The sequence below is a fragment of the Mesoplodon mirus genome (genome assembly GCF_964341445.2).
Source record: "Mesoplodon mirus genome assembly, chromosome: 16".
In the NCBI taxonomy this organism is placed as follows: domain Eukaryota; kingdom Metazoa; phylum Chordata; class Mammalia; order Artiodactyla; family Ziphiidae; genus Mesoplodon; species Mesoplodon mirus.
Window position 1 is genome coordinate 12,023,631 of NC_138992.1, and position 21,852 is coordinate 12,045,482.

The 21,852-nt window shown below is 47.1% G+C and overlaps 1 long non-coding RNA gene across 24 annotated transcripts in view; it reads right to left on the reverse strand.

The window, feature by feature from the left end:
• LOC309792220 overlaps positions 1 to 21,852 on the reverse strand; it is a 365,358-nt gene that overhangs the window by 118,819 nt on the left and 224,687 nt on the right. For 2 of the 24 annotated variants that reach the window (XR_014291637.1, XR_014291644.1), the window contains exon 5: positions 14,874 to 14,928. The exons of the other annotated variants lie outside the window; for them this stretch is intronic. This is a non-coding gene — a long non-coding RNA (uncharacterized lncRNA). The remainder of the gene's footprint in view (positions 1 to 14,873; positions 14,929 to 21,852) is intronic. 24 annotated transcript variants of the gene reach the window in all.

Here is a 21,852-nt window from a genome sequence, read left to right on the forward strand (position 1 = left end):
CCAGGGACCCCCTCACACCCTCCCTGTCCTGCTGGGCTGATAATAATCATGTACCAACATTTAACCATGCACATACATGTCAGGCATTTGGTCTCAGAAGCTTTGCATGCACTATCTCTTAAATCACCCAGAAAAGTCCTTGAAGAAGGTGCTAAAATCATCCCACTTTACACATGAGGAGCCTGAGGGTCAAGAACTTGCCTTGGATCATTGAGCTTATCCACAGTGGAGCTGGGATTTGAACCCAGGCAACCTGATTCTGAGAGGTGCACCCATGGCCTCTGTGCTGGAGTGGGGCAGCTGGGCATGTGGCAATGGGAGAAAAGATCTCGATCCTGGGATTATATGGAATCGGATCTTAGCTCTACCACTTCTAGCTGGAGCTGAGGGACCTTGGATTAACTATGCCCAGTGTCGTCCCATGGGTAGAATGCGGATCCCGGCTCCTCGGGGGGTGATGAGGATGGGGTATATAAGCAAAGGGGCTGCCGGTAGTTCCTTCGTAACTGGTGCCTGGTCTCGTGGGGCACATAGCCTCTGCCACCTCCCAGAGTAGAGCGTGGATCTTCTCTGAACCTCGGGCTTCTCTTCAGCCTCCATAAGGAATCACCCCACTCTCCTGGGCTGCACTTTCTGTTCAGTGAACTCCCAACTAGAGCTGCAACAAGTGACCCCAAAGGCCACCCCCAAAAACATGCTGTCTGATCACCCAGCCCCAGGCCTTCCTCCCTCTCCTTCAAAGTCAGCCTTTAATCCCACCCACCCTCTTGCCAGTTGATTATCCCCCTTCCACCCAGGGAACAACCAAGGAAATGTAAAAGGTAGAAAGTTCAGCTGAGCCAATGTGGCTAATCTCTAGACGTCTGGGCACACAGTCTGGTGAGAAGAGAAATAGAAACCTTGAGTTCACCAAAGGCAGACGAAGACAGTCTTCTATGGAGTTGCCCAAAACTATTTGAAAGCAAAACCTCCCATCGGGCCTGCCTTGGAGGTAATCGATTCCATGAACATAGAATTACCAACCTCAGGAAAGACCCTGTTTCCTTGTCAGCAAAGCATGCTGCCACTCCTCCATTACCATCCAGGTCCCCCTCTCCCGGGGAGGGGAAGTGGGGGGATGGGGTTGGTCCATGCATAGAACTGTGTTTCAACATATTGCTTTCCTTTGTAGTCCTGAGTGTTCTATTATATGCATTTTGAAAGCATTATTCTAAAAGGGCGTCCATAGCTTCCCCAGTTAGTCAAAAGGGGGTCCATGGCACCAAAAAGAAAAAAAAAATCCCAAAGCTCTCTGAACCTGGCACGACCAGACCCTAGGAACTCACGAGTTCCCTGTCCTTCATGAAATAATTCCCTGAAGGTTTCTAATAGGTTTACAGGGAGCACCATGTTGCTCCTGTTTTGTCTGCAGATGTGCAAAACCGAAAGAGGGGAAGAAACAAAGCAAGGAGGACTCTATCCTGATATATACATCCTTTTCCAGTGACGCCCCCTGTCCTGATAGGCCTGATTGCACGTATTCCTCACGGCCTGCAAATCTGGGGAGGGCAAGAGCAATGCTGAATCTTATATCCCAGCACCTGAAACAGCAACTAGAAAGAGCAAGTCTCTGGTAAGTGTTTGCTGAGCACGCGAGAGAGACCAGCCGGGGAGAGGGAAGGTTTTACTGCACACAGCTTCTTTCCTCGAGTCCATGGGAAAATTTCCCCGCCCTCGGGCAAATCCCTAGATGTTTTCTCGCCGCCTCAGAGGTCTGTTCAGAGTTGGTTGTGGCCTTTTCTTCTCACCTGGGCCACGTGGAGGACGAGTTGGCATAGGGCCTGCCTTCTGGGGTCAGGGGCTGGCCGTGCCTTCTCACCCACATGGACGGTTCCTCTTTCCCCTCCTCTGAGCACCACACAGAGTGAAGACTCTTCTCGACCAGGCAGAGAACCGGGCCTTGCACAACTGCTATCCAGGGAACACTCTACCCCAGACCCGGAGAGTACACATTCTTTTCAAGTGCACCTGCAACCTTCTCCAAGACAGACCATGTGCTGGGCCATAAAATAAGTCTCAATACATTTCAAAGGACTGAAATCATACAGAACAGCTCTGAGGACAGTGGGAAAAAAATTAGAAGTTAACAAGAGTAGATAAGGAGAAAATTTGAAGGAACTATTTGAAGGAACTCTCTCAGTGCTGGACACAGACTAGGTCCTCTATCATTTCTGCCCCGATGTCTTTCTCCAACACGGCTATGATCCTTCGGCTGCAGCTTTTACTGTGAATGTCAACTGCCAGCCAAGGACACGGCTGTGGCCCCAGCATGGCACTCGCTGCCCTCTCTGTGCAGTGAGCTGGGACAACGTGTTAATTCTGGAGCCCCCTCTGAGCCCCTCGACTTTCACCAGGTCCACACTGAGATAGGAAGATCTCCACTGTGCTGTCAAAATGGGGTCCCCCGACTCCCCACTCTTAGGAGTCCCAACCTTCTCAAGGGGCTGCCCGGGTGTGGCCCGAGAGCTTGACTTGGTGATGGCTTTTGCTCTATTTACTCAGAATGTTTTCTGGCAAATAGAATCCATTTTGTTTAGGGAGTTTAACTAATACCTCTTGAGGAAGAAATGAAGCAGCTTATCAGAAATGCCTGCTTTCCTTTGTCTGCCATTTTAGAGGGTTCCTATGAGATCAGCAATATGGTTTACCAGAAGGAAACTCAACAAGCCAAGTCATTCAAGGTAAATGGTGACTGCGGCCCTGACATCCTTTGGGCTGGGAAATAAAGTGGGATCTGAATTTCAATTAAGAGTTTACGTGAGCTTTTCAAGGCTGATAATCTGATCCATGTTTTTAGTTCATAATATAAATGGGCAATTGCGGTGCTAAGAATCCACTACCCATAGTACCCAGAAGGTGGAGAAACCTCTTATTGGCACAAAGGAACAGGGTTTTACTGAAAAAAAGCTGGGTGCAGCATCATTTTTCTACAAATCAAGGTGAAGACCACTGAGACAAAAATGAGTAAAAAATTATGTCCTTAATTAAAGCACACCTAAAGAGGTTGGTGCACGATAAAACCTCCTCAGAACTCAGTCCATGGGAGGTTTCCAGTGGGATTCCATTGAGAGAGGGGAGTTCAAGAAGATAAGAATGAAGTCCAGTTTTGTCATATTCCAGCTGTGGAGATGTGAGCAAATGACTCCACCTCAGTTTCCTCATCTGTAAAATGGGGCTGATGGTAAAAGCACCTACTTCCCAGGCTGGTTGTGAGGACTAAGCAAGGGGATGCCTAAAGATACTTTCCAAGTGCCTCTCACATAATTACAATACCAAGCCCTTACCATGAGACCTACCCAAACACTCTTCATTTTCAAGACAGTTCTGGGAAGTGGATACTCAGGTTATTTCCATTTTGTAGATAAGAACATTTAAGCCTGGGAAAGCTAAGAAACATGCCCAAGAACACATGCTATAAGTCACAGAGGTGGGATTCAAGCTCAAGCTAACTCCAGAGCCTCAAAAACTTCCAGTCTAATAGGAGTGACCAGTAAAAGCCACCAACACCAGGAGGGCCACCAAGCTGCCCCAGGGACAATGCACTGGGATCCAAGGACAATCAGGAATCACCCTGTAGGAACATGGGTTCAGGTGCCCCATTAGGGTTGGGCCTTGAGAGGTGCTTGAGAGGTTCTCACAGGAAGAGGAGGTAAGAAGAGCCTTATGGGTGGAAAACTCACAGTGGCAAAGGCCAGGTAAGTATTAAAAGGAATTCCCTGTTTAGGTCAGGCTGGAAAGACAGCTGTGCTGAGAGACCTGGGCTTCCTGGAGTCTCATCTGAGCTCATTTCCATGTCTTCGCAAACATTCTGATCATTACAGCACTGTGGGTAAGGGCACAGGCTCTGTGTCTGATGGACTAAGTGGACATAATAAAGCTGTGTGACCCTGAGCAAGAGACTTAACCTCTCTTGTCCTGAAGGGGGCTCACCTTTCAAATGACGGTCAACATACCAACACTCTGGGCAGCTGTACTGACTCCACGGGGCTCCCTGTGTAAAGGCTTAGCCTCAAGCCTGCTAGCGCTCTGATGCTTCTTTGCATTTCTGCTCTACTTGATGCGGCCTGGGTCTCCTCGGCCGGCCTTCCCACTGCTCAGACCTCTTCTGCTCACTGGCTGACATCTCTTAAGAAACTACTACTTAAAGCCCTAGAAAAGAAGAGACTGCAAAATCAAGGAGAAATGGGGCTTGGTCTATTACTATTACCAGAGATGACTTTCCACACATCTTGAAAGAACTTGTCTGCAACCAGCCAGATTTAGGGATCTGACTTCATCCCTCTTAAATAACTGTGATGCAATGTTATTTGAACTGTAACCATTTGACAGCTGCCCAAGGAAGGTACTTTCTGCCTGGACCACAGGTTGTCTCTGTTAATTTTTATAACTTAGCATACAGAATGGGAGGGCTGATTAGAAACTTTCCTACAAAGGCACATTTGCTTTAAGCTCTCCTCTCGTGCCTCGTAAACTCAAATTCTGGTGTGTGTGTTGAGGGGGCAGTTCAGTGTCCAGGCTTAACTAGGTGTTTGTTTATTCACTCTTTGAATCAAAGGTCCTAAGATATACATCTTTTCAAATTTCAGCATCTCCAAAGAATGTTATGTGTCCTGCAACCAATGGCATTCAGTAGTTCAATTGGAAGCATTTGCTTCGTTCTTCTTTGTGGCACACAAATTAATTGTGAGCTGTATAATTGACAGCGTCTTAGATTTGAGGAAATACAGCATGTGCTGGGGACCACGCTAGCAGCGACCACCACATAAACATATTGTCACTCCTAACTTACATCTGAGATATCTGATGCCTAAAATATTTAAGAAAATTTTGCTTATGACTGCCTAGTATGTAGGAGAAAGAGCATGGACTTCTTGTTACTGTTGCTGAATACAAATTACTGCAAAACTTGGACTCGTTAAAACAACAATCGTTTTATGTTACTCATGAGTTTTTGATCAGGAATTTGGGAAGGACTAGGCTTTGTGGTTCTCACTTGGGGTTTCCCATGTCCTCGTAGTCAGATATCGGGCTGTGGTCATTTGAAAGTGCAGATGGTCTAAACATCCAAAATGACAGCTTGCATGGCTATCGGCCAACCCTGGGTGCTGGCTGGGAGCTCAGCTGAGACCACAGACCAGAGCACCTACAGGCAGCTTCTTTCGCAAGGCAGTCTCCGTGCTTCCCCAGAAGCAGTATCCAAGGAAACCTGAGGATGCTGCATGACCATTTGTGACTTGACTGCTTGAACAATTACCAAGACTAAAAGAAATGACATAAATCCCATTTTTCAATGGGAAGAATGTCAAGGACTCAGGCCATTTTGTTTTTAGATCATCACAGATGAAAACGCTGGTCTGACTGATGAAAAGACACCATGTGTGGGATTGCTTGTCTGGTACCCAGGGGCAAAAGAAGGGAGAAAAAGAACTAAATGTGATGAGGAGGATTTTAAAATAAATGCAGGAGGAATCATCCAGTCACCTATATGTTCACTTTTAACGTATTCACTTTGGGACCTTTAAAACACTGGTCCGGTGTTGTTTCTGTTGTTCAGAACATATCCCGAGCTTCCAGGAAGTAGAATCAGGGCCAACTTTGCTGGTTCACAAGAGACATCAGTCCTAGAGAATTATGGATAATAACAGAAAATGAGGGGTAGGGGAAGCTAAGTTACACAGGGGTGGTCAGAAAAGGCCTCTGTGGGAGTTGACACCTGAGCAGACACCTGAATGAAATGAGGAAATGAGGCAGGGAGGTATACAGAGAAAAGAGTGCTCCAGAAAAGGGGAACATGCCATGCAAAGGCCCTGAGGCCAGCCTGTGCTCCGGTATGTTTGGCCTATAGCAAGAAGGCCAGTGTGGAGAGTAGGGTGAGCAAGGGGGAAAGTGGCAGGGAGGCTGTTGCGAAACATATTAGCAACTTCGGATTTTATCCTAAGTGAGATGGGATTCCATTAGAGGATTTTGAGCAGGTGAGTGGCATGATTTGGTTTACCCTTTTAAAGGATTCCCCTGGCTGCTGAGGGAGAAGGAAGGGTAGGTAGGGTAGAAACAGGAAGGCCATTTAGGAGGCAGGCTCCTGCAGGAATCCAGGCAGAAGGTGGTGGACTGTCACTGGTCTGGACTGTCATTGGTAGAGAGAGTAGAAGGAGTGGATGAGTACATAGACTGAAGGCAGATTCCACAGGATTTGGCAATGGACACATCTACCAATTGACCCTTAAACTACAGGAACAGGATAGGTTTCCAAAAATCGCTTAGTCATTGCCTGAATTCAAATCCAGTCTCTACAGAGGGTGGCAATGTGCGTAGCAGAAAGTGGGAAAGCCCCAGGTGAAACCAGCCCCCTCACGCACTGGCCAGGGGGCTTGTCCCTCCTGGCACAAAAGGGCCTGGACTGCCGGCGTCACCCCTCCTTCCCATCCCCAGCCTCCCAACCGCTGGCAAGAAAGATGTGAGGAGATGCAAAAGAATAAGCCACTAGCTGGAAAGACCCTTTCAAAAACAAGTTCAAAAATGTCTAGTCTTCTAAAAGGACCGTCAGGGGAGACCCACACCCATTTGCATGGGCGAGTCTGGGTATTTTGGTCTTTTACTCCATGACCTGACTTGGTAGTCACAGCCCCTCCTTCTTTACAAGTCAGTGTTCTCTGAGGGGCCTTTTCCGTCAAAAAGAAACCGCCACTGTTGCTGGTTTGAGAGAGCCTTTAGGGGCATTTTCATGCTCCATGAGCCTTGGTGGCGACAGGGTCAGTGTTCTGCTTAAGTACCACAAGTGACCCAATAGATCAAGGTTCAAACCCAAGACTATGATAGTGGCTATTTTTCTCTCAAAAATTTCTTTAACAAACATGTATGTAGCCACTTAGTATGTGCCAGGCAATGTTCTAACCGTTTTATAAAACATGTAGTCATTTAATGCTCCTAACTATCATACAAGGTACGTACGGCTATTATCCTTCACCTGATACTCGACACACATTTAGTGAGCATTGTATAGATAAGGACGGTGAGTCACAGAGAAGCTAAGTGACTTGCCCAGGTCATACAGCTTGTTAGTGGCAGAGCTGAGATCAGAACCCAGAAACTCCGGCTCTGGAATTTAGGCTCTTTAGCACTATATGAAGCTGTCCAACACTGTGCTTTGGTGGAAATCTGCATATCTATTAGAAATGCTTTCAGCTGCAAATAAAAGACAACTCCACTTAAGAGTGGCATAAACCAGTAGGAATTGTTTCAGTAACAACGTCTGGAAGTAGTAGTCTTCTGTCTTGGGCTGGTGGAACCACTTAAGAATGCTGTCAAAGATCCAGACTCTTTCTATCTTTTCCCCTCCACCATTTTAGTCTCTTGACTTGTGGCCTCATGGTTGCAAGATGGCTGCTTGTACCTCCAGGTATTGTGTCCAAGATCGAGGCAGGAAGAAAAGATAAGAATGAGCTCCCCTGTGGGGGTGGGGGGGGGGGCTTTGTCTTTTTATTTGGAAAGAGAACCCCTCCCTAGCATGCGTCCCCTAACAACACTAGATAACATACCTGCCATTACTGTATTTGGTTTAACCCAATCTTGATTCATCTCATGAGGTTGGGATTGGGGCTTCCCTGAGATCTGGGGCCTCCTTCCTGTCACCTGAACCTAATCAAGGTTCTGTGCAGTGGGGAGGCAGTGGCTACAGAGGAGACAGCAGAAGGCATTTGCCACAGGTCGGTATTACTATCCCCATTTTACAGACGGACTCATTGAAGCTAGAAATCACAGGGTCAAAATCACATGGCTGGCAAAACGGTAGCCCCAGAATACGAACCCGGGTCCCTCTGATTCTAAATCTCGTGCTCTTGACTATGGCAAGGTACGTTGCTGAGTGGACTCAGGACTGGATGGATGCACATTTGGCTTTCCACTAAGAGGTGTGGAGCCTTGGGAAGCTACTCGACTTCCTTGAGCCTCAGTCTTCTTATCTCTAAATTGTAGCTCACCGTGGTACCTAACAAGAGAGTGGCTGTGATGGTGACATGGAATCATACCTGTCAAGAACCTGACAACACTAAGCAACCAGTACTTTGTGGCTATTTTCATTGTTGTCACTATGATTACTGTGGTTGTTGCCTTTGTATGCTGTGAGACTTCGTAGCCACAATGTACTCTGTCCAGATGGACACACCACTTTGAGAATTCCTGGGTGACATGGTAGAGGGTGGGCTTGAAAGTGAGGAGAGGGTGTTCATCATAACAGTAAGCATAGGTTCCTGAGTCCTGACACTTGTTTTGCTTGCATTTAGTGATCCAGAGTCTGGTCACTCAAAATGTTGGTCCACCAATCTACAAAGCATACGAGCTAGCTTTTAGCATTCTTTCTGCCAATAGTAAAACGCCGTTTGGCCAGAAGCGCTTTGCTTTCCATTTTTGGACCTCCATGGTTTTATCTGTGTAGTGATTGGTGTTTCAATGTGTAATGAACATTCATTGAACAACTATGATATGCACTCTACCATGGAGGCCTTGGAGGTGCAGTGATACCAGAGACGGATGTTGCTCTCAGGAAGCTTACAGATTTAAAGATCTTCAAAGTTCCTTTCAGTAATAAAACTCGATGACATTAATCCGAATGACATTAATTATTTTGAAGATTAACTGCGTTAGTGGTATTGTCACTAAAATCCGAACAGATGCACAAAACATAAAGCTTTGGCAGTTTCTTACAAAGTGAAAAGAGTTTTACCATGTGATCCAGCAATCTTGCTCCTTGGTATTTACCCAAATGACTTGAAAACTTATGTCCACTCAAAAACCTGCACACGGGCTTCCCTGGTGGCGCAGTGGTTGGGAGTCCGCCTGCCGATGCAGGGGACACGGGTTCGTGCCCCGATCCCGGAAGATCCCACATGCCACGGAGCGGCTGGGCCCGCGAGCCGTGGCCGCGGAGCCTGTGTGTCCGGAGCCTGTGCTCCGCAACGGGAGAGGCCACAGCAGTGAGAGGCCCGCGTACAGAAAAAAAAAAAAAAAAAAACCTGCACACGAATGTTTATAGCAGCTTTATTTATAATTGCCAAAACTTGGAAAAAACAAAGATATCCTTCAGTAGGTGAATTGATCATTAAACTGTGGTACAGCCAGACAATGGAAATTATTCAGCACTAAAAAGAAATGAGCTATAAAGCCATGAAAAGACACGGAGGATCTTAAATGCATATTACTAAGTGAAAGAAGCCACTCAAAAGAGGCTACATGCCCTATGATTCTAACTATGTGACGTTCTGGAAAAAGCAAAACTACAAAGAAAGTAAAAGATCAGTGGTTGCCATGGGTTTGGGAGGACAGAGGGAAAGATTAATAGGTGAAGCACAGGGGATTTTTAGGGCAGTGAAAATATTCTGTAATGGTGGACACATAAAATTATGCATTTGTCAAAACTGTAAAGGTGGACACATAAAATTATGCATTTGTCAAAAACCCAGAACTACGCAACACTAAGAGTGAACCTCAAATGTAAACCATAGTCTTTAGTCAATCGTAATATATCAATATTGGTTCATAAATTGTAACAAATGTACCACACTAATGCAAAGTATTAAGAATATGGGGAATGGTGGCGGGGGGGAATATATGGGAGCTCTCTGCAGTTTCTACTCAATTTTTTGGAAAACCTAAAATTTCTCTAACAAATAGTCTATTTATTTAAATATAGATATAGATAGATTGTAACAACATTCATAACTTTGAACCGGTGATTTCACTTCTGAGAGTCTCTTGAGATGTACGATATAGTAGAAGGAAAGCTTCACTTACAGAAGGGAAAAAATTAAGTAACCTATGGTTCATCACCAACAACCACATGGACAAAAGCAAATTAAAAAGAAGTAGTTGAAAAGGTTTTAAAATAACGTGAACAATGCTTTTGCCAAAAAAAGGCAAATGGAAGAAAAATGCAACGCTCCTTAAAATAACCACTATGGAAAAACTTTGCATTAAAACAACACCAATGGTTTATAGTACGCTGATAATGAGTATTTCTATGATGCTACCAAAGGTCATGACAGTACGGTTAGCTTAGCTTTTTTAGTCTTCTCCCAATTTCTTGTAAGATTTTGATATTATTATTATTTTTTTAAAAAAAAGGTCTGTGAATCCGCTAACTGGGAAAGAAAAGACAAAAACAGGTGGCAAAGCCAGCCAGCTAATAACAATAGCACCACGTCCACCTCCACCACCATTTCTTAGGAGCTTACTGCATCATGGAAGCCAGGGTTCTTGGTACTCTGATACATTGTTAACTCATCTGGGTAACTCACTGAAAGTCACAGAGCTGCATGGCCCTTCCGGGACATGCAACCAAAGCAACTGCCATCTGAAGCTCTGGCTTAGTCAAAAGATACTATTGAGAACAAGAGTCAGTAGTTACCCTAGGCATACAAAGACAGATGGGAAATAGAAGTTCAGAGACCAAGAGAGGTGTTTAAGAACCTATTCGCTCACTCACCCACCCAGAAAGGCTTTATTTACTGCTTCCTAGAGGCCAGGTACTGGGGATGCACTTACAGATAAAATGAAACCTCTGACCTTTAAGAGCCCACAGTCTAGTCACCCCACAACCCTGTATTTCCAAACTGTGATACTTCTGTTAGTGGAAAGGCACACTACCTGTATAAAAGGCTGGATGGAATAACAGGCATGAACTGGAACTGTTTCAGCAATCCTGGGCATGTGGTCACCCTAAGTCCCCCCAGCAAAGTGAGCTCCCGGAACACAGGAAGCATCCCCACAAACCACAAGATGATAACTGCCTCCCCCCTCACATCACCCATGTTACCTCCCTTAAGCTGAATTTGGGGGTCAGGGGATTTATTTCTGACTCTCCCTCCCACCCTACCTCCACAACATCAAGCATTTCAGATCAAGGATCTGTGAATCATAGGTCAGGTTGACTCACTTCTTAAAGTTTCCAGGTTGTGAATTACAACGACACTGATCAGTTGAAGGACCATCAAATTAGGGAGAGATAATGCAAACTGCTCTGCATTTATCTGCAACAATGGAAACCAGATTCACAAGTATTTTATTGAAAGGGGGTGGGGCAGGGTCCAGGGGTGGGGTGGGCAGCTGCTGAAAAATTTGCAGCGAGTTAGGGTTGGTAAATGGAAACCACCCATGATTCCTTTGTATTTTTTTCCGTAATTTAAGATACGTACGGTTTTAATGATATTCTTTCATTGTGCTTTTTGTTTTCTTTTGGTTCACGTGGAAAATGTTTATGTTAGGCTTCTGGGAGCTCAGTTACAGATTCAGAGCCTATAAAATTATGTTCTTCCATTTAAGAAAGGGAAAGGGAAGGAAGGTAACAAGGGCTGAGCACCTATGCAGAGTCTTCTCATAGAAGACCCAGAAGCGCAGGAAGCAGAGGCTGGAGAGGTGGAGTCACCTGCCCCAGGAGCTCTCAGGAGAAAAGCATCACAGACGGGCCTCATTCCCATACAGACCTGCTCAATAAGGGAACGCTTAGCCCAAGGGGTGTTCAGAAACAGAAGCTCATGGTAGAGGTGCAAAACCACGTTGGGAACAGGAAAACCAAACCCCCAGAGACCTTGTGGGCTAGGGCTCCCACGCAGCTTTCACACCCATTCACCCTGACCTTTCACCTGCAGAACCCCTGCTCTCTCCAGACTGATGTGAAATGCCAAGATAAGGGGCCAGAACTCTCGCCCCACGTGGGAAAGCCTTCCTGGGACCCCCAGGGAAACCCACTGGGGTGTGATTCAGCCCCTGTGACCCCTGTGGTCCTGCATCTCCAAGCAGGGGAATCCACGATCAACCCAGCCTTGGGGCTCAGGGGGGAAACTCTACTGATGAATAATGGCTGCACAGAACCTTCTCTGGGCCTCCCTGGGAACCCACTGAAAGACTTGGTGTGTGTCACCAGAGGCCAAGGCAGCTGCACAATTCTCATGTGAAATGAGACCATTTCATGGGTTTTGGTGGTCTCTTAAGATGCCTCATCAAGTCATGAGATGATCTATCCGCAGGTGACAGGGCTCAGAAGTGCCAGGTGAAACATTCACAAGTGAGTGTTTTTTTTTTTTTTTAACTTTTTATAAAGTGCATACTTGGCTAATTTGGAATCATAATATTAATAGATGGAAACTCAGAGAAGGTCTGGGATTTACCTAAGGACACAGAGCTGGAACTAGTCAAACCTGCAGGTAGAACTCAGGGGTCCATAACCCCTTTCCCCAATACCACACTGCCTTGCTTAGAATGAAAAGACCACACAAAGCAAAGGAAAAAGTATATATATTTTTAATTGGATAATAAAGTAATAAGAAAGAAGAGTAAGACCCAAAGTCAATACATTCCTGGCAATCATGGATTGTTCATGACATCTACGAGCTCTGGGACAAATCTCTATTTAAAAATTTTAAAATATATTTTAATGAAAATATAAAAAAATATATTTAATTAATTAAAATGAAAATTTAAATATAGTTTTAAATATCCCCTTTCCCATTCCAACACAAAGTGGCATGTAAACTAATATATTCTGTAGGTCAATCTGGTGGTACTGTCTAAACCCTATTATTCAGACTCTAAGAGCTGAAAGAGGTTCACTGAGCCCACTGTACAGATGAGAAAAGTAAGGTATAGGGAGAGGAGATGACCCGCCCAATGAAACCCAGTCAGCTAGGGGCAGAGCTGACACCGGCTCTAACATCACTCCCATACCCAGACCTGTGGAAGTCCCAGGGCCGAGAGCACTTCCCGAGATTCTGCAGACAAGGGCGTTCAGATGCCTCCGGCAATCCTGAGCATCTCACATGATTCTGTCCACGGGTTTGGCATAATCTCCAAGGCATGTGGCTGATTTTCATGAAATGTATTGTAGCTCCCAAAAGACAGCAGTGGACATGGTTAGTCTGTCAACGTTTACAGGAGAAGGGATCCTGAACTGTAATGAGCATGGAAGCAGCTAAAGAGTGGATTCATTTGGTTCAAATAAAAGGTATTATATCCACACAATGTAATAAAACTACATAGCAGTTACAAAGGGTAAGGCAGCTGAAATGGATAGCACTCGTTGATATATGGCTGAGTTCGAGAAGGCAAGTTGAACAAAAATCTGTTTATCAAAAACAGTACTCTGTGTGTGTGTGTGTGTTTGTGTGTGTGTGTGTGTGAATGCACTGGAAAGGTCTGCAAGGATGTGTTCCAAAGTGATAATCTAAGCAGAGGGGATGAGGAAACAAGAATTGGGGGCGGTGATCAAAAAGGACATTAGCCTTATTTGGAAAGATTTTTTTTCCCAAGGTGAAAACATTCCGTTACTAGTTATGTAATAAGTAATTGATTTTTAAAAAAGAGAAAAATAGAAATAGGATATTATTCATTCATCTATCTATTCACTCAACTATCTGAGCACCAACTACGCACCAGGAATAAAACAAGATGAAAAATACAGCCCCTGCCCACAAGGAGCTTATACTCTAACGGGTGAGCAGGGAGGTTTCCTCGCTTGGTATGCACAATTAGGTATGTTACATGTGCTCTGGTGAAAGAAGAAAACAGCACAGAGTGGGGAAAGTAAAGTGATTTCCATGTTTCATGGCAGATCCAGCAGCTGAAACAGAGTCATCAGTAAATTCTGCCAAGACCCGCCATCTTGAAACAAAAGGACCACGACACTACTTTGCAAATGGACAAACCTCCAGTAATTTTAAAAGAATCTCAGCTGTTTTTGACTTCGGTTAGAGTTCACAGAGGAATATGATAGTACCAGGAATAGTTTGTAGGTCCCCAAAATTGAACCTTCCTCACAGAGGGAGATGGTTTTGCTGCTTTTTAAAGGCACCGACTCTTTGGCTGTTTTTATCAGTACATATGGTTTACCCTGCTAGGCTAGAGCATCCACTCATTCTCCCATCCGCCAAAATTGCTGTTTTGATTTGAAATTCCAAAAATAACTCATGAGAAGCCTGCAGTGTGACAGGAAGATGGTCGCACACAGCTCCAGGGAGGAAAAGAGAAAGCATTTGATTTGAATTACCTAAGAGCTGAAATTGGGTGCAAATATCTCCTTGTAACAACTGCTATATAATTAGCCAACCTAATGGAATCCTTTCCAAACCAAGGCAGTTCAACAAGGAAGTTTAATTGAAAAGAAAATTTCCAGGCCAACTATTCTGTCAAAACCACATTAAATGAAGATAGCTCAGCACTGACCAAATCACCAGTAAAAGGTATTATGTGTTTTGGGAGAGGGGGTGAAAGGGAGGGGTGTGCCCTCCTATATGAGGGAAATGTGGTGATGTTCTAGGCTCCCTTTTCCAGTTTCATGTATCTTCTAGTTACTGGGCAAAAGGATTCATTTCTCTCTAGGTCAGTGTTACTGCTGGGACCATCCCCTTTGTGAAGTGTTTCCCAGTCTCCTGAAAAGAAGAAGCCAGGATAAAAATCTCGGAGATAGGGCTTCCCTGGTGGCGCAGTGGTTGAGAGTCTGCCTGCCGATGCAGGGGACGTGGGTTCGTGCCCCGGTCTGGGAGGATCCCACATGCCGCAGAGCGGCTGGGCCCGTGAGCCATGGCCGCTGAGCCTGCGCGTCCGGAGCCTGTGCTCCGCAACGGGAGAGGCCACAGCAGTGAGAGGCCTGCGGACAGCAAAAAAAAAAAAAAAAAAAATCTCGGAGATAAAGAGGGGGAGAGAAGAGAAAATGACACTCACCATCCAAACCTGCTCATCAAGAGTAGACCCGTCCCATTCCAGGAGGACCACACTCATCCATGGGCTCATGGGGGACCACAGTGACAAGAAATGACCTTCACCCTTGGACTTTCACCTTTGTTACTCACTAGCTGTGTAACATCTGCCAAGTTGTTTAACGTCTCTGAGTAGTAGTTTCCTCATCTAAAAAGTAAAAAAAGGATTACACGTGCACACCTCAGTGGATGGTGAGGAAGACGAACTGTGACAATGTACATTAAACTGCTGCCTGGGGTCGGAGCTGGAACCTGTGCATGAGAGACCTAGCACTCCATGGATGGGGTCTGGTACCGCGTGCTGGGGGTGTGGGGAGGGGTGGGGAGGACCACCGGGTGCTCCCTGGGTACTCAGAATGGGCTGGCCACAGACCAGAAACAGCAGCATCACCTGGGAGCTCATTAGTGTAGAATCTCAGCCCCACACGGATTAACTGACACAGAATCTGCATTTACTAAGGGCTCCTGGAGGTTTATGTGTGGCTCAAATTTGAGAAACATTGGCCTCAGCCATCGCTCGGGTGTGTGATTCTGCACCTGGTGGCCCGAATCAAGAGAAAGTGTTCTTAAGGCTGCCCTTGAGGGGGAGAAGCGGGTTCCCCAGAGGGCCACCTGTGGTGTGAACCATTTCTGGACTCTGCCCCAAGCCTTCCTGCCTGCAGGGGGGACACCAAGGCAGAGCCCAGGGCCTCCTGAAACCAAGGCATTCTCCACCGACCAGGCTGGACTACTCTGGGTTCCAAAGCCATGTTATCATGGATGTCCCCATGTCGTCACACATGCCCAGGGAATAGGCCCTGTGTGTGAACAGGACGATGGCCATAGCTGGTAACAAGCGAATGGGAATGGAGGCCTCAGGAGGGCGGGAAAGAAAGACAGATCACAGAGCTATAAGACACAGATGCGTCCAGTAAGAAAGGGAACACTAGACACACACGGGTTGTCCTGTGTATGCATAGACCATCTCGAGAACGACAGACAAGACTCTTCTCACACTGACTGCCTCCTGCAAGGAAGACCTGTTGGCTGGGGAAGTGGACGTTGAGGGGGACATTTTACTTTCACTGCATATCTTTCTGGACCTTTTGACTTTTTCCAGTGGTGTGACTGTATGCCAAGGAAGGAACGGAGGGAGGGAAGCAAGGGAGGGAGGGAAGGAAAGAGAGAAACAAGAAGGAAAGTAAAGGGAGGGAGGGATGTTCAATTAAAAAAAAAAAAAAAGATAGTTGAGTCACTTGTTACACAGGGTTAGGTTTAAAAGTCCTCCCAGGAAATTCAGGCCATGAAGCCATCTTTTTGCTTAAAGCCGCACCACTGAGCCTGCGACCCTTTCTTCAGGCCGACCACACACCCAGCACGCCTATGTCTGAAAATGCTCAGAAATGTGGAGGAATTCAGCGAGGGCACGTCCTGTGTGGCAGACCTGCTCGCCCCTGACTCCGTCTCCCCAGCCCTCGGGCGTCTCTGCAGAGCGGGGTGTTCACCTTGCCTATTTGCCTCACACCAACAGACACAAGAAATACCCCACTCTCTAAACATCCCAGCGGCTCCTGATTCCAGCTCACTTAGTTAGGCAAGGAAAAATCCCCTCCAGAAGATTCTTAAGCCCTGGTTTCCAGAGATTTCCAGTAACTAAAATGGAGTCGGGAGACATAACGCTTATACTTTGTGTGAATGTGTACGTGCAAATTGAGATAAGAAACACAATGTCAGGTAATGTGGAAAACCCTAATTATGGGATAAGCAGAACTGGCTGTACTCAGTTTATAAGGCATTTCCGACATCCTTACTGGGGGGAATGATATTAGAAACCTGATGTTAAAGATGAGGATTGAGGCCCAGCAAGGTTAGTGGTGAAATCAGCAACTAAATGCTGTACCTTTGCTGTCCCCGGGCACACCCTTCCTTTCATGCTCCAGTGTCCCAGCCACCTTCAGAAACGATCCACACGTTTACTGGTGCTGGAAACACTATGCTATGGTTTTTTTGTTTGTTTTTTCGGTACGCGGGCCTCTCACTGTTGTGGCCTCTCCCGTTGCGGAGCACAGGCTCCAGACGCACACGCTCAGCGGCCATGGCTCACGGGCCCAGCCGCTCCGCGGCATGTGGGATCTTCCCGGACCGGGGCACGAACCCGCATCCCCTGCATCGGCAGGCGGACTCTCAACCACTGCGCCACCAGGGAAGCCCTGCTATGTTTTTATGGTTGGTGGCTGGAAGCTATTTCTTTACCAGAAGTATCACTGGGTCTTCAGCTGAAACTTTATTCTACTGATTAGGAGAGTAATGATGGTGTTCCCTTGAGCCACGTGGCTACTGATGATGTCTAGCTGGATGGATAAGGGGCCAGCTCTCGAATCAGAAACTCTTGGGTTGTGTCCCTGCTACTCGTAGCTGTCTGACATTTGGTTAGTGGATCTCTCTGAGCCTTTGGTTTCTTCGTTTTTTAAAATGGCAACAACAACTAATATTTATCAAGTGTGAGCTGTTTGTGTACTCTAAGCATTTTATCAACTCATTGAGTACTTGTAACATACCATTGTTGTTCTTGGTGTACAAGTGAGAAAGTTGAGGCACAGAAAGGTTAAGTATCTTGCCCAAGGTCACACAGCTAATAAATGTCATCACTGGGATTCCATAGGTGGTTTGACTGGAGCCTGTGCTTTAACCATCACAAAAAATGCTCTCACGAGGCTGTCGCTGTGTGTGTGTGTGTGTGTGTGTGTGTGTGTGTGTGTGTTACAAGATCATAAAAATAAAATGCTTACCGGGCTACCTAACACTGAGGAAGTGCTCAATAAATTACAGAAGTTAATCATTACAAGTTAATTTCTTTGGTTAAGCACAAACACAAGGGTTACTTTAGCACACACATGGCTGATGATGAGGAAGCTGCTTCCTGCGATGGTACTATTCCTGGACTGGTGTCCTTCCCCACCTGTCCTCAGCTGGCATTCTGCCTTGGAATCACAGCATAGGCAGGAAGAGTGGCACTCTGCCCTTGAGTCTCTATACTTCCGTGGGGAGCTCGTACAGAAATCTAAGTAGGGGCAGCTGTGGGGGACCAGGTCTGATGTCCACTTGCCAAGAAGAATGACAGATTCCGAAACAAGGTGCCCAGTTCTAACTCCAAGGTTATAGACATGTGCTTCTGAAATTCTCCACAAATGTTTAATGACACAGAACGGGGGGGGAAGATCCCTCATAGAGACGAGGCAGCATGCACTCAAAAAACTGGCACAATTAGAGATCTGGCGTGGAAGACTCTACGGGTGGCGGAGTAACTGTCCGATGCTCTCTTCATCCTCACACAGACAGTCCCTGTTCTGTTCGGGTCCTGAGCAGGCAGCAGTACCCACGGAAGAAACATTCCTATTACCTCTGTCAGAGGCTGGCTTAGGAGGACATCTGGCCCCATCTGGCCAATGAGACATAAGGGGAAGTCAACTGGAGATTTCTGGGGAAATTTTCTTCCCTAAGAGAAGATAGAGAGTTGCAGTGAAAGACCCCCTTTTCCTGCCTGACATTCTTCCTGCTCAAAATGCTCTTATGATAAGGTGAGGACTGCAGCAGAAAAGGGCGTCTCAGAGAAGCAGATCCCGTGCCCGGATGTGCCTGAGCCATCAAAGGCATCCTTCTGATACAGCTGACAACACCAGGTGCTGGGAGGGACATGGGGAAACAGAAACCCCTGAGCACCACGGGTGGAAAGGCAAACAGGTACAGTCATTCTGGAAAACAATCTGGCAGTACTTGTGAAATGAAGTCTGAGTGGCAAATGACTCACCCATCCCAGCCCTGGATCTGTACCAGAGAGACTCTCCCACAGGCCACCCAGGGACACATGTGAGGTGTTCATCACCGAACCTGGCTGGGCTTCCCTAACGTCTGTCAGCAGGGGACGAAAGAAATAAACAAGGCAGGACCTACAGCAAGGGGAGGGTAGACACAGCCCCTCACATGAGTTAGGTGCACACAGACCAACAAGAGTGGATCTAAAAAAAGACAGTACTGAGTAAAAAGAAAAACAGAGGGAGATCTGTAACAGAATCCTGTTTGTCAAAATGAAAAACAGATACCTGATCAGAACAGAACAGTAGGTACCATCTGGGGCACGGAGCAAACACGCTGGCAGCAATAGGAAGGAGTCTGACAGTTTCTTCCCAATGGAGAGCTGATCTCTCTCTATAACTTCCCATAATCCCAGGGAGGATACAATGCCGTATGTGACTGTCACATCACAGATCGTCACTGCTGGCCTTAAGGTGGCCCCCTCTCCTCCACCATGATCCCCCAGAAGTCTGGGCAAGATTTGGTGGCACAGAAATACCATGTGTCCCTGAGAGCCATTTTGTTTCCAGTTTTGCCCCTAAATGCATCAGGCTCTAAAAAAACCCCTTCCCCGCACACAACCCCCTTCTCTCCTCCTGGAATATGTCTTTGAAATACATTCCCCAAATAGGGACACAAGATCAAAGTGATGCTTTGAGAACTCCTGGCAAATAGTTTTGCCCAAAGAACCATACATGCCGCCACTAGCCATGGAGGCGCGTGCCAGGCTCCTTACCAATTCTTAGAATGAATTCCAAATCTTATCATTCTAGCTCTTGGTGACTTGTGGGGAATGGGTCGCCACAGTCACACTGTTCTGGTGAGCGCCACTCTCCCCACTGACTTCCCTGATGCTCTATTTTCCTCTTATGAGATCTGTCTGCACATAGAGTGACTGCTCTCACACAGGCAGCTCTGAAGAGTGCAGTGGGCTAATGGGAAAGTTGGGGCGGCACGGGCAGCAGCCTAAGCCCACCTGGGAAAGAAGGAGAAACAGAGGAATAACAAGGGAAATGTCTGCATGAAAAACTGCAATTTAGAAGTCCTCCATTCATTGAGAAAGTAACTCTATAAAATGTCTGCACACACCTGTGGGATGGAAGGGAACGTGCAGGAGTGAAAATCAGAGCTTGAATGTGGTGGATTACGGCTCTGGGGTTCCAGGCATTCTTTAGAATTTTTCTTTAACTTCCCTGGTGGCTCCTGCGCCCCTGACTCCATCTCCCCAGCCCTCAGGCTTCTCTGCAGACCGGGGTGTTCACCGAGCACTCCTCTGCCCTCAGTCAGGATAATTCCTACACCTCCCTCCCGGCTCAACTTCAACATCAGTTTCCCTGGGAAGCATCCCCCTGCCTCCGAGAGCTGATTCGCTGCCTGCTCTCACCCTACCCAGACATCCTGTGCTTCTCTGGTCCCAGGGTCTGTAACAGCGATGGCTTGAGCTGGGCTGCTTCAACGCTGACCTTTTTTTTTTTTTTTTGCGGTACACGGGCCTCTCACTGCTGTGACCTCTCCCGTTGCGGAACACAGGCTCCAGACGCTCAGGCTCAGCGGCCATGGCTCACGGGCCCAGCTGCTCCGCGGCACGTGGGATCTTCCCGGACCGGGGCACAAACCCGTGTCCCCTGCATCAGCAGGCGGACTCTCAACCACTGCGCAACCAGGGAAGCCCCAACGCTGACCTTTTGATTAGAAGCTTAGCGTTTCATTTCAGGGAGTGGACAGAAACACCTGGACGGTACCAGTCATGGCAGGACAGTCTGGCCTGGGAGAGGGGAAAGCCAGGGCAGACTGGACAATGAAGAGAGGGAGAGATCCTTAGGTGATCTTGCTCTGGTTTCTCCCCTTCTACTCCCTACCCCTGCACCACCGATCCAACCAATTCTTTAAAACTTGTTTCTCAAGTGCCTGTTATCTCCAGGACACTGTGATGTGGAATTGCAACACCAAGGCCATTCTTTGAGTGTCAAACTTAGGTAGGGAGTCTAAACTTTGACATGAGGAATGTCAGATAACTGTGGAGGAATGGAGTGAAAGATAACAAGACAAGACAGTGGAAGATGGATGGCGTGTGGGCACTGTATGGTCTGGGGGCAGGAGGGCAGGTTCCTGCGGGCTGCAAAGGGAAGTCCTCTGAGAACCCAGATGTGAAGGATGGCCACAGGGTAGGGGAGTGGGTGAGGGGTAGTGCATGCTAACATCAGGTGAGGAGCCCCCAGATTCTAGAACAGAAAGAAAACATCTGGGGGTCCTGGGAGGGTGTGTTAGGGCCAGAATTTTGAGGACCTTGAAAGCAAGGCAGAGGAATCAGTGCTGGGAAAGACAGAGTGGGGACTGCAGGCAGTCCTGTGGCCGATGAGAGAAGTTTATGGGGAGAACGGTCTGGGGGCAGCCCTCAGGGAGGACTAGAGAAAGAACCCAGTTAGTAAACCCCTCTGAAGGCACAGCAGGGAGGGAGGCGCAGGGTACCAGATCTTCACATCCCATCTGCCAGCACAGCTGCCGTCACCCAGCCATCAGAGCACATTTCCCCGTGACCCCAGGTAGGACCTCAGAATTTTTTGCCACTTGGGGATCCTGGCAGCCCCTACCGAGCCACCCAGGGTGACGGGTCAAATCTCTTTGCCTCGCAGGTCCTATCAGTCAGGTGATGTTTTGGTGCACTAACTCACATCCTCAAATTCCAGTGTCTTAAAACAGTGAGGGTTCACGGCTCATTCAGGCTCTATGCCCATCAGAGTCAGAGATGGACGTCAGTGCCAGCACCGCCCAGACCAGGCTGACAGGGCAGCCCCTACACTGCTGGGTGCCAGGGCCGGATGGGGGGTGGGAGAGAGAGAGAGTCAGAGACAGAGACAGAGGGAGAGGGAGAGGGAGAGAGAGAGAGAGGTACCTGGAAAGTCACGTGAAGGCCAGAAAAGGCAAGTCTGTCTGCTTGCTATTCGTTGGCCAGAACTGGTCACAGCAGGCCAGGCAGTGGAATCCTAATCTCCAAAAGGTGGAGAGTCAGGAAAAAATGAATGGCCTGAGCAGGTCACCTTTCAGAGAACGTGGAATGTACTGTCCATTCATTCAACCAGCAAGAGTTTATTTCAACATGTTTAAAAACATTTATGAAGTGCCAAACACCCTCGAATACTGCCATTTCCGTGGGTCCTTTTAACAACCCCACGAGGTAGAAATCCTTAGTCTCAGTTTATAAATGAGAGAGGTGTGGAGCTCAAAGAGGTCGAGGTGCTCA